The following is a 12551-nucleotide window of genomic DNA, read 5'->3' as shown; positions in this document are numbered from 1 at the left end:
TGAATCCTAACTGAATTCGATCAGGATTCCTGGTCGAATACTTCTGATCGAAAATAGTAACAACCAGAACCATTTTAGGCCTTAATTCGGTCAGAAGTTAGAGGTCCTGACCAAGTTTCGGTCAGGATCCTGATCGAAACCTCATGACCGAAAGAAGCTTCGACCAGACTTAACGGGACCGTAATTCGACCAGGATCCTAACCGAATGGATTCCTGGTCGAAATTATGAATAAAAAAAGGAAAGAAAGAAAAAAGAGAAAAAGGAAGAAAGAACAGACATTTCAGGAAAATAGTAAATTCTGAAATAATTCCCCAAAAAAATCAAAAAGCTTCAGGAAAATTAAGGATAAATCCTGAAAAATAAGGATAAATCCTAGAAAAATAAGGATAAATCCTAGAAATTAAGGAAATTCCTAGAAAATTCCTGTAAATTTTGAATAAATTCCAGAAATTAAGGAGATATTCTAAAAAATAAGGGAAAATTCCTGTAAATTAGGAAAAAAGACCATAAATTAAGGAAAAATTCCTGAAAATTAGGAAAAAAATCCCAGAAATTATGGAAAAATTCCTGTAAATTAAGGAAAAATACCATGAAATTCCTAAAAAGTAGGAATAAGGTAAGGAAAGTAATAAGGAGGTTCCAAAACTACCCTGAAGCCATGTACAAGGCAAATCGTTGTAAATGTGTAGGTCACTCCACACTTTACGCAAAAAATGATACCTTGTAAGGGAACAAATGAACTTAACTTTTGTGAAATATTTTACGGCTTCCCAGAAGTTGGGGAGCAAATAATAGGGAGTAAAATAAACCCTGATTGTGTAATTAATATCACATTAATTATACCCGAATTGGGTTGACAATTAAGCCCAATATAAAGGACCTAAAACTCAGAATATTAATTAATTTCGTAATTAATTAGTAAGGGATAAATCAGCTGATAAGTAAAGTTCAGATAAGGACACAATTTCTTGGAAATCGGCCTCCAATAAATCTCATAGGATAAGGAATCAATTTACGGCATTATAGGACTCCAAAGTCCACTCTAACTCTGAGACTTATCCACCAAGTCTCCTAACCCTAACCTAATTAAAAGGCATCTCATGCCTATATAAGGGGTCTCACCCCACAAATCAGAACTACGTTTTTTACTTGATCCTTGGAAAACAGCAAGGTATGCATCTTAAAGAAGATTGAGTCACGAAACACAAGAGCAAATAATAGATAAGGATCATATTTTAATCAGATAACGTTTAAAAGACAAATGGATTCATAATTCACATAACACGTAAACACATAAGGCACTTATCATATTATTCATGTAACATATGATTCAGTTCGTCAAAATATTCGACTCGGTGCATTTAAAACTGAAATCGAGTCAATATACGACTTTTCGATATGTACGCAACTTAGAAACGTTTACAAAATCAAGCGGCCTTTCGAAACAAAAGATTTCATGTCTCGAAAGTATTTTTAATAGAAGCAGAATATTTTTTTGAGTCTAGACGCGTTCGTTTCGTATTAAACGAACGAACGATCTATTTATTAGGAATAAAATAAGAATAAATCAATTAATAATACTATTAATTAATTTGTAAATACCTAAATATATTTTTAAAAGCTCAAAATAATTTTTTAGAATTCATTTGAATTAATTATATATAATTATATTTTATTTAACTATTTATAAATAAAATTAATTGATCAAACAAATTAACCAATTAATTAAGCCCGTAAATAATTAATTAAAATAAATTATGAATATTTAAATCAAATTTTGATTTTTTTAAAAAATAATAATAAAATAAGAAAATAATTTTTGGAATTTAAAATATTTCCATTAATTATTTAAAATAATTAACTAAATTAATTATGGAATTTAAAAATAATTTTTGGAAATTTAAAATTGAATTTTTTAATTATTTTTAAAATTAATTCTGCACAAACAGAATTGGGAATGGATTTGGGGGTTTTCAGATTGAAGCCGGGTCAAAATCGGGTCGTGATCCGGGTCACAAGGAACGGCGGAACCTGCCTGCAACTGCTGAATCCGGCAAGGCCCAACAGGGTCAATCACGACTCGTTCTTGATCGATTTTCAGATGGTTTTAACTCGAAATCGCACCAGAAATTTAAAGAATTTATTAACCACCAAAAAGAACCTGTCAATCGTTGAATACCGGAGAAAAGCGAACGACGTCCTGCGAGCTTCGAAGCTTTTCCGGCGATTTTGACTTCACCCAAAATCTTAACCAAACTCAACAATATTCATACTAAAACGAAGCTTAAGATTATACGGATCTATACATATCATCCACACCATCAAACGACTAACAATTAATCCAGAAAAATCAAAACTAAAAACGAAAAAAAAACACAAACTCGACTTAGTACTTCCAAGGATCAAATAATACAATTAAATATATTATTCGACTCTAAACATCAACATGAAGCTTAATAAACCCTCATAAATATCAAACAATTCAACTATAGAAAAGCCCCAAATTCGATCAAGAACTCTAATTATCAAATTTAAAAATTACCAATTATTGAAACGATTCGCGGGTATAAACAGATACAGAATGATTAGGGCTTCGATTCATAAGCTGAAATTGGAGTTCCCTATCATCTTCAAATATTGATTTGATTCTCAAAAGCTCATGAACACCAAGAACAGATTTTCAGAGAATTTTTATTTATTTTTCTGATTTTTTTATAATTAAATAATAGATAAATTGTATTTATAGTTATAACAATAATATACCCAAAATTATTTAGAGCCTAATTATATCATTTAATAAAAATAATTAGCCCAAAATTAAAAATTAACGGGGAATAATTTTTAATCCAATAAATGCAAAAATTATGTCCAAATTTCTCAAAAATTACGAATAATCCAAATATGCAAAACTATTGAATATTTGATGGTCCCATAATTTTATAAAAATAAAAATATGATTTTTATGGGCTTTAACGTCCCGGTAGGGCCGGAAAGATCATTTTTCACGAAACAAAACATTTTCTAAATTAACTGGATGTTCAGAAAATCAATATGGTATACACCATACGATGCCAAATAAGGCCAATTGTGCTATGCAAAATATCAGCTATTAAAACTAAATCTAGATATTATAATTTTAATATAAATCCATTTAACACATAATAAAATACCCGGAAAAAAAAACCCGAATCACACAAAACACATATAGCACATAACAAATAACCTTTTATGATCAATCCTAATTTATAACATCAAAAATCATATAATTATTTATTTAATATAACATTAAATAGTCAAAATTACTTTATCGTTACATCTTCCCCCCTAAAAGGATTATGTCCTCAGAATCACACTAAGAAACATATAATGATACTTTTTAAGTATCTCACTTACAATTTCTCAGATTGACCTCTCAACCTTACACGTTTCACAAACTTTAACTCATCATATCAATCATTACTCAACAGCCTCTCGCTGACAGAACATTCTATCAGTTTCTCATACAACCTAACTCAAGTCTCCATTTTATATAATGGAGCTAAATTACTTTTCCTGGGTATACATATATAAACACCCTGTGAACTTGCTATACGTATGGCGGTAAAGCCAACTCAATCACAATCTTCCTGCCTATCTTACTGTCTCAAAAGGACCAACATAACATATACTAACCTTCTTTTCTTTCTAATTCTAATAATTCATGCTCATGTACGCTTCCAACATTTACTGGTTGTTTCACTTCATTTTCCACATATTTCTTCATTCAATTAGCCTATATTGTAATCACTTCCAATCGTATTCGAGGCTCTTTAATCGTTCCCTTGCTCTTTTCGTTCATCTACGAATGATTTACTGAGAATATGGCACCTTCGGTTTCTGAACTTTCCTAAATCAACTCCAGAATTTGGAATTAAAGAGAAAATCTCAACTGGATACGAGTGACGCACGAACCTATTATCATACCTTAATTTTCTTGAATCACAATCGAATATATTTATCGAGCAAAAATCTATTACTAGTTAGAAAGAAATATACAAATCTGGATACATCGCCCACTTATTTTAACCCATATTATCATTTATTTGGTTCTAGGGAGTCCCGATATAAAATTTATTGAAATGCTTTTCTCTAACGTTTCGCCACATATAACGTTCATTCTTGTCTTCACGCCATATTATCATAAAGTCTTTTTTACATCTATATCTTATATCATATTCTCGGAGTAACTTGAATCTCTCAAGTTATCAATGTTTAGCCAAATCCCTATCGTTTAAATCTGCCGTACCTGGTTCCCGTTCATCCATGAGTGATATATCTTATTCCGGTTCATCCTGGTTCACAACATTTTCAATATCTCGGCCAAAAAAATTTAAGTCAACTAATAATATCGATCAATTACAATCCATACTTGAATCTGATAACGTACCACAGTCTCCCTTAAGCAATATCGAACTTACCTATGGAATAAAGTATTCATTCATAAGAGAATGATTAGGTTTGGTTAACCTATTCATAATAATTCAAATAACGCTTCCTTCGGCTTTGGTTCTCAAGTGATTCTACTATATTGCTCCTTAAAGAGCTATACTCATTTTCAAAATGGTTACAATGATATATTCAACCTTTGATGCTGGCTTTGATTCTTCAGTAGATATAACATTTTCTTACATGCTCTACAATTTCCATTCTTATACCAAGTCAACCAATACCTTTGGTTAACCCTCAGTATTTACTCGTATTTTCATAATGAATTTCCAATCGTTTCATTCCGTTCTTTACTTTAGCTTGGGCACACATCATGTCTATAGTTTACTTATATCCTAGAAACTTATAAAATTTCTTTATCATCCTTTTGATTCCACTTCCTTTCCTCTTTAAGTTTTCCTTTATCCTGGCTCATTATTTCTTCTTAACATAAGGGAATTCTTCTTCCCAATAGTACTGATTGGCTCATCATTAGATAAGCCATTTTTGTGGCTAATTCTGGAATGAAAGCTTCTGATTTCTAACTATTCGAACTCTTTTGCTATTCTTGCTAAAGACATTAACAAATTCCAACTTTTCTTTTCGCTGAAACGATCAGCTATCTCATTAGCCTTGCTCAAATAACTGTTGTTCGGGCAACTATCCTTTCTAATCAATTCCAATTACTCTCTATTTCATAATTGATTTCTTCAGAATAAAAATATGTTTCAAATAATTGGGGTCGGTGTAAGTTATATACCATCTTTTCTAAATAAACAATACTTCCTCATCTTTAGTTCAAATGCTAACATTACCAACTTCTACCATACATCGGATTCTTGTGTTAACGAGTTTTCTAGTATTTCGGAGTATTTTCCATTACTTTGTTGTTCTATATTGGTATACATTCAAGTGCTTCATGAAACACTACTGCAGATAATAAAATCCCTTTGATTGTCTAACCATATACATATTGGTGGAATTACGAGTCTCGTCTTTCTTCTTTCTCCCTCCGTATCTCCTTTTTATTTTTCCCCGCTCTATATCAAGCCTTTAGTTCTTGAAAATATTCTTCTCACTTGCATGTACAAATAACTTTTTGTTTCTCTTGTCCATTGCAAAGGGCATATTCATCTAGATAAAGCCTTGCACACTTGCAGTAACATCACGCTAATTCCACTAAACTTCTGAATTCTACTGGTGTCCTTATTTCCTCCAATTTCCTAATTGCTTTGATTTCGAATCTGAAAATCACATCAGAATTTGACTTAATCTAATTGGAATCGATTTTCATCTAACTAAACATTAGTTAGTAAAATTAACTGATTAACTCTTTTAATTGATCAATTAAACCAAGTGATGACTAGCTAAGTGAAATCAAAGACCAATTGTATAAAGTCAGTTTGGCTATAACAACCTCTTTCAAGAACCGAGATCGCAATCATTTGAATAATTAAAAAGAATATCAATAACACATGGAAGTATATTTTTTATTTTTTAAAAGCAGGATATTTTCCAAAAATTTGGGCAGCATCTCCTCTACATTATTGACTACCAGTCGGGCTCAAGCTGACACCAACAATCAACCAAACAATCAACAACCATATCAATCCACCACCATCCACCAACCTCATCATTTTACTATACTTCAGAATATATCATGCTGATAACCACTTAAACTACTAACTGACATAGCATACATCTCTTAATCGAACTAAGGTCATAAACAGCAATGATTAATATAACCATACCTTTTCTCAATTCTTTTAGAATATCACAGAATATCACTAATATTCATTTATTCCAGGATTCTTCTAGTTTATTTTTCAATCCAAACTCTCTAACTAACAATTCATATTACTCATATTTGTTCATAAATCCCTTTTAAAGATATCTTTTAACCTTATTTCCCATTGTTAATACTTGTATGTAGCTACTTTTTAAGAAACTATACTGCATCTTCCAACTAATTAAACAAATCATTTATCCTTGAGATTATACACTTATTCTCATTAATTAACTTGTCTGACTTCTGATAACAAACACATGGTCTCAACCAACATTATCATAATTTTGGGAAAATTCAATTGGTTTTTAAAACATTACTTCCTAAAATATTTTGTATTTGGATCACCATTTTTTCATTTCCACTTATGTCTTTTCATACAGAACCTTCGTCTCTGGCTCAGTTATGAGCGTCAAATTCGTCATAACTCAGTGGTTGGAGCTGGAAATCCTAACAATTCCTTGAAGAACATACTCAACGTTTATTCGTAATTAGAATTTCTTCAATCTTGAGCCTACATGACAAGTATCTCTCACATGAGTGAGATAGGCTTCATCTTCCTAACGTATTAATCGCTTGACTGGGTTATTATCAAGAATTCCTTTATCTTCTTCTGCTATCCTGTTAGGAATATGTGTATTAGTTTGATGATAAGTTCAGCAAAACACTTAAGTAGAAATCTAGTATTTGTAGCCTCAACGGATAAGACCATCTTGGCTATCCGTTGAAGGAGTAGCCTTACTTAGCAATAAGTTTGGTATTGTAGCACATCTTACTCTCTGATTTCAAGCTGTAACTCTTAGATGTTGTTAGGAGATAATCAGTCATGTTGACTACTAATGGATGTACAAGTAGGAGGGCTAATTGTAAATATTTCATGCCTTGTAATTTTGTATAAGTGAAGAAGTGTCAACGGATATTGAAGACCCTCAACGGATAAGAAAATAAGCTTCAACGGATGTCTCTAACGCTTCAACGGATAAGTGCTTCAACGGATAAAGCTTCAACTGCTAGAGCATCAACGGATAGAGCCATCAACGGATGAAATCTTCAACGGATGCACTGCTAGAGCATCAACGGATAAAGCCATCAACGGATGAAAGCTTCAACGGATGCACTGCTAGAGCATCAACGGATAAAGCCATCAACGGATGAAAGCTTTAACGGATGCTCAGTCTCATAGCAGTTGATAGTGACAGTTAACAAAGCTGACAGAGGCACATGGATTGACAGAGATGTGGTAGCCTATTTCAGGAACAGCAGAAAAAGCAGCCGTTTTTAGTCTGGTTCATAATGGAAAGTCAACAGATAATTCCATATTACACTGGATAAAAATGGAACAGAAACAAGGGGAGAACTATTGTCTTATTGTACTTTATCTTTGTCTTCACTTGTAAACTTGGTGTTATATAAACCAAGTAGTAGCTAGTAATTAGATGTGAATTTTCCCTGAGCTGTTTAGAAATATCAAGAGAGAAAATCATCTAGTTTGTACTAGGAAGCAGCTGTGATTTAATTTTGAATCACAGATTTTCTGAAATAACACATCTCTGGTGGAACAACAAATCCACCAGAAAAGTTTTTAAGTTCTTTGTGTTCATTACATTTGTGTTTAAATATATATCTGTCTGCATCAGCTCCAAGCAATTTACACACATTTGATCACTCAAACACTTAGTCTTACAAATTGCTCAAAACTTGAAAAAGTTTTGAGATTTACATTCAACCCCCCTTCTGTAAATCTCATTGTTAGTCCACTGGGAATAATAATTGGTATCAGAGCAAGCTCTTAACATACAAAGAGTTTAAAGATCTATTCTGCTAACAGCATGAGTAAGAAGGATATTGGTGTAAAGATTCCAATCCTGGAAAGAAATAACTATCATCACTGGAAGGTGAAGATGCATTTACATCTTCTCTCTCAAGATGAAAGCTACATCAACTACATTGAGAATGGTCCTCACATCCCATACAAGGTGGCCACAGCTGCTACTGCTACAGTTGCTGTTGGACAGTCTATTCCCAAGCCAAAGGCAGAATGGACTGTTGAAGATATTGAAGAGGTCCACAAGGACAAGAAAGCCATGAACATTTTGTTTAATGGCCTGGATCAAGATATGTTTGACAATGTCATCAATAGCCAAACTGCTAAGGAAATTTGGGATACTGTGCAGCTTATCTGTGAAGGCACTGAGCAAGTTAGAGAAAACAAAATGCAGCTTCTCATTCAACAATATGAATATTTCCACTTTGAAGAAGGAGAATCATTGAATGATACATTCAACAGATTTCAGAAACTATTGAATGGATTAAAGCTGTATGGGAGAGTGTACCAAGTCAAGGACTCCAATCTAAAATTTCTAAGATCTCTACCAAAGGAATGGAAGCCTATGACTGTTTCTCTAAGAAATTCTCAAGATTATAAGGACTTCACACTTGAAAGATTATATGGAATTTTGAAGACTTATGAACTTGAGATGGAGCAAGATGAGGTGTTGGAAAAGGGAAAGAGAAAAGGAGGATCAGTTGCACTTGTAGCTGACAGTGAAAAAGTTGAATCCAGAAATGAGGAAAAGACAATGCCAAGTCTCAAAATTGGCACAAGCAAATCAGAATCAAGCAAGGGTAAAGAGCAAGTTGCTGAGGATGAAGACAATTCCAGTCAGGATGAATCTGATGATATTGATGAACATCTGGCCTTTCTGTCCAGGAGGTTTGCAAAGATGAAGTTCAGGAAAAACACAAAGTTCACTAAGCCAAACAAAAACATGGTGGACAAATCAAAGTTCAAATGTTACAACTGTGGCATTAGTGGACACTTTGCAAGTGAGTGTAGGAAGCCAAATTCTGAGAAAAAGAAATTTGAGCAAGTTGATTACAAAAGGAAGTATTTTGATTTGCTCAAACAAAAGGAAAGAGCTTTTCTCACTCAAGATGATTGGGCAGCAGATGGGGTAAATGAAGATGATGATGTGGAATATGTCAACCTAGCCCTGATGGCTAATTCTGATGAAATTGAAACTAGTTCATCAAGCAACCAGGTAATTACTACTGATCTCTCTCAGCTTTCTAAACATGAATGCAATGAAGCCATAAATGATATGTCCAATGAATTATATCATTTGCGTGTTTCTCTTAACTCACTAGCTAAAGAAAACACTAGGATCAAAGAAAATAATGTGTTTTTAAGTGATAGGAATGATGTGTTAGAGAGTCAGATAATTGAGCTTGAAAAGATTAAACTTAAATGCTTGACTGTCGAGAGTGAACTAGAAGAAGCTGTTAAGAAAGTAGAAATTCTTTCTAAACAGTTAGAAAGTGAGCAAAAGGTAATCAAGGACTGGAAAACATCTAGGGATGTTGGTGCTCAAATTGCCAAGGTTCAGGGAATTGAATCATTCTGTGAGGATGCCTGGAAGAAAAACAAAAAGAAGTTAGAATTAATTGATGGATTGTCAACGGATGTGGAATCAACGGATGATGAAAGTTATCCGTTGAAGGAAGAAAAGGAGCATCCGTTGAAGGCTCATCAATTAAAACAGGCAAGTTCTTTTAAAAATAAAAAGAATGATTCAACTCTCAAGAACTTTGTCAAAGAAGGAGCTAGCACATCCAGAGATGTTAGTAAGGTGAATATAGGACACATGACTTTAGATCAGTTAAAAGATAGGCTTAAGTTGGTTGAGGATAAGAAGGAAACTAAAAGAAAATCTAAAAGAAATGGGAAGGTAGGGATTAATAAACATAACAATTACACACCTGATAGGTATGCTCCTAGAAAAAGCTGTGTACATTGTAAAAGTGTTAATCACCTATCTGATAATTGCAAATCTGTTAAAAATGCTCCCATGCCTTCAAATCCCTCCATGCCTAACATGTCTATGTCACCTCTGCATGCTATGCCTGTTATGTCTCACCAGAATCCCCATGCACATTTTGCAAACATGCCATACATTAACAATCCTTACTTTACTGCATTTAGTATGCCTCAAATGCCATACAATATGCCTATATGGAATAACATGTTTGCACAACCTATGCCTTATCAAATTCAATCAAATGTGTTAAATGATTCTATGACTAACCCTACACTTCAACCAACCACATCTGAGACCAAGGTTGACCCAAAGTTACCTAAGTCAAAGGATGCAGGAGGAATGAAGTCTAGGAAAAAGACTAACAAGGCTGGACCCAAGGAAACTTGGGTACCAAAATCAACTTGATTGATTTTGTTGTGTGCAGGGACAAAGAAGGAATCTATGGTACTTGGACAGTGGTTGTTCAAGACACATGACAGGAGATTTCACCCTGCTCACAGAATTTAAGGAGAGAGCTGGCCCTAGCATAACCTTTGGAGATGACAGCAAAGGATTCACTATGGGATATGGCTTGATTTCAAAAGAAAATGTCATCATTCATAAAGTTGCATTGGTTGATGGTCTCAAACACAATTTATTGAGCATCAGTCAACTATGTGACAGAGGGAATACTGTTTCCTTCAATTCTGAAGCCTGTATTGTCACAAGTAAAAAGGACAATAAAGTGGTTCTAACTGGAGTTAGAAAAGGAAATGTGTACTTAGCTGATTTCAACTCTACAGATGCAGAATCCATTACTTGTCTTCTCAGCAAAGCAAGTCCAGTTGAAAGTTGGCTATGGCACAAGAAGCTGTCCCATTTGAATTTCAAGACAATGAATGATCTAGTCAAAAAGGACTTAGTTAGAGGAATGCCTCTAGTGGAATTCACAAGGGATGGACTGTGTGATGCTTGTCAGAAAGGAAAGCAAAAGAAAGTATCATTCAGTAAGAAGCTTGAATCTGCAATTGATGAACCACTGCAACTTCTACACATGGATCTTTTTGGACCAGTCAATGTATTGTCAATTTCAAGGAAAAGATACTGCCTAGTGATTGTAGATGATTTCTCAAAGTTTTCATGGGTTTATTTTCTTGGATCAAAGGATGAAGCTAGTGAAATCATCATCAATCATATCAAGCAAGTCAACAATCATCCTGATTTCAAAGTAAGGAATATTAGGAGTGACAATGGAACTGAGTTCAAGAATTCAACCATGAAGATGTTCTGTGGAGTAAATGGGATCATGCATGAGTTCTCAGCTCCAAGAACTCCACAACAAAATGGTGTGGTGGAAAGGAAGAACAGATCACTAATTGAAGCTGCAAGGACAATGCTTGAGGAGTCAAAGCTCCCAACTTATTTTTGGGCTGAGGCTGTTAACTGTGCATGTTACACTCAGAATATTTCTCTAATCAATCAAGCAAAATGCATGACTCCCTATCAATTATTCAAGAGAAGAAAACCAACTTTAACCTTTCTACATGTCTTTGGTTGCAAATGTTACATCTTAAGGAATCAATCTGATCACAAAGGAAAGTTTGATGCAAAGGCTGATGAAGGAATATTTGTTGGTTATTCTGCTGGAAAATCATATAGGGTCTACAATCTAAGAACCAACATTGTCATGGAGTCTGTACATGTTATGTTTGATGATAAAAAGATTGATGGACTAACAGATGAGGGACATCATGAAGGACTCAAATTTGACAATATCGAGATATATTGTGATGATAGTGAAGATGAGAATGATGAAGAAGGCATCTCAAGAAGAAACCAGAGTCTGCCTTTGGATAATGCACAGAACGCTGCATCCGTTGAAAGTCAAAATTCAGCTTCCATTGAAAGAAGCAATGCAGCATCCGTTGAAAGACAAAGTGCATCATCCGTTGAAGTTCATAACGAAGCATCCGTTGATCACAGTCTGTCAACGGATAATCACTTCACCTCATCAGTTGATAGAACTCCCAATTCCTTTCAAAGGATCAGCAACTCAGGGGGAGTTTCAATAAATCAACATTCTATCTCACATCATGACAATACTGAGGCAACCTCATCAAGGGCTAATCTACCACCTCAAAGGAAATGGACCAAGAATCACCCTTTTGAACTGATCATTGGTGATGCTACATCTAAAGTACAAACTAGAAGGGCTACTCAAGATGAATGTCTGTATAGTAGCTTTCTATCACAGGAGGAACCTAAGCGAGTGGAAGAAGCTCTTTTGGATCCAGATTGGATTTTAGCTATGCAAGAGGAGCTAAACCAATTTGAGAGGAACAAAGTGTGGAAGCTGGTACCCAAGCCAAAGAACAAGAGTTCTATTGACACAAAATGGGTATTCAGAAACAAGATAGATGAAAATGGCATTGTCATAAGGAATAAAGCCAGATTGGTTGCCAAAGGCTATTCTCAACAAGAGGGAATAGATTTTGATGAAACA

The sequence above is a fragment of the Apium graveolens genome, chromosome 2 (assembly GCF_009905375.1).
Source record: "Apium graveolens cultivar Ventura chromosome 2, ASM990537v1, whole genome shotgun sequence".
In the NCBI taxonomy this organism is placed as follows: domain Eukaryota; kingdom Viridiplantae; phylum Streptophyta; class Magnoliopsida; order Apiales; family Apiaceae; genus Apium; species Apium graveolens.
This window is presented reverse-complemented; position numbering follows the sequence as displayed.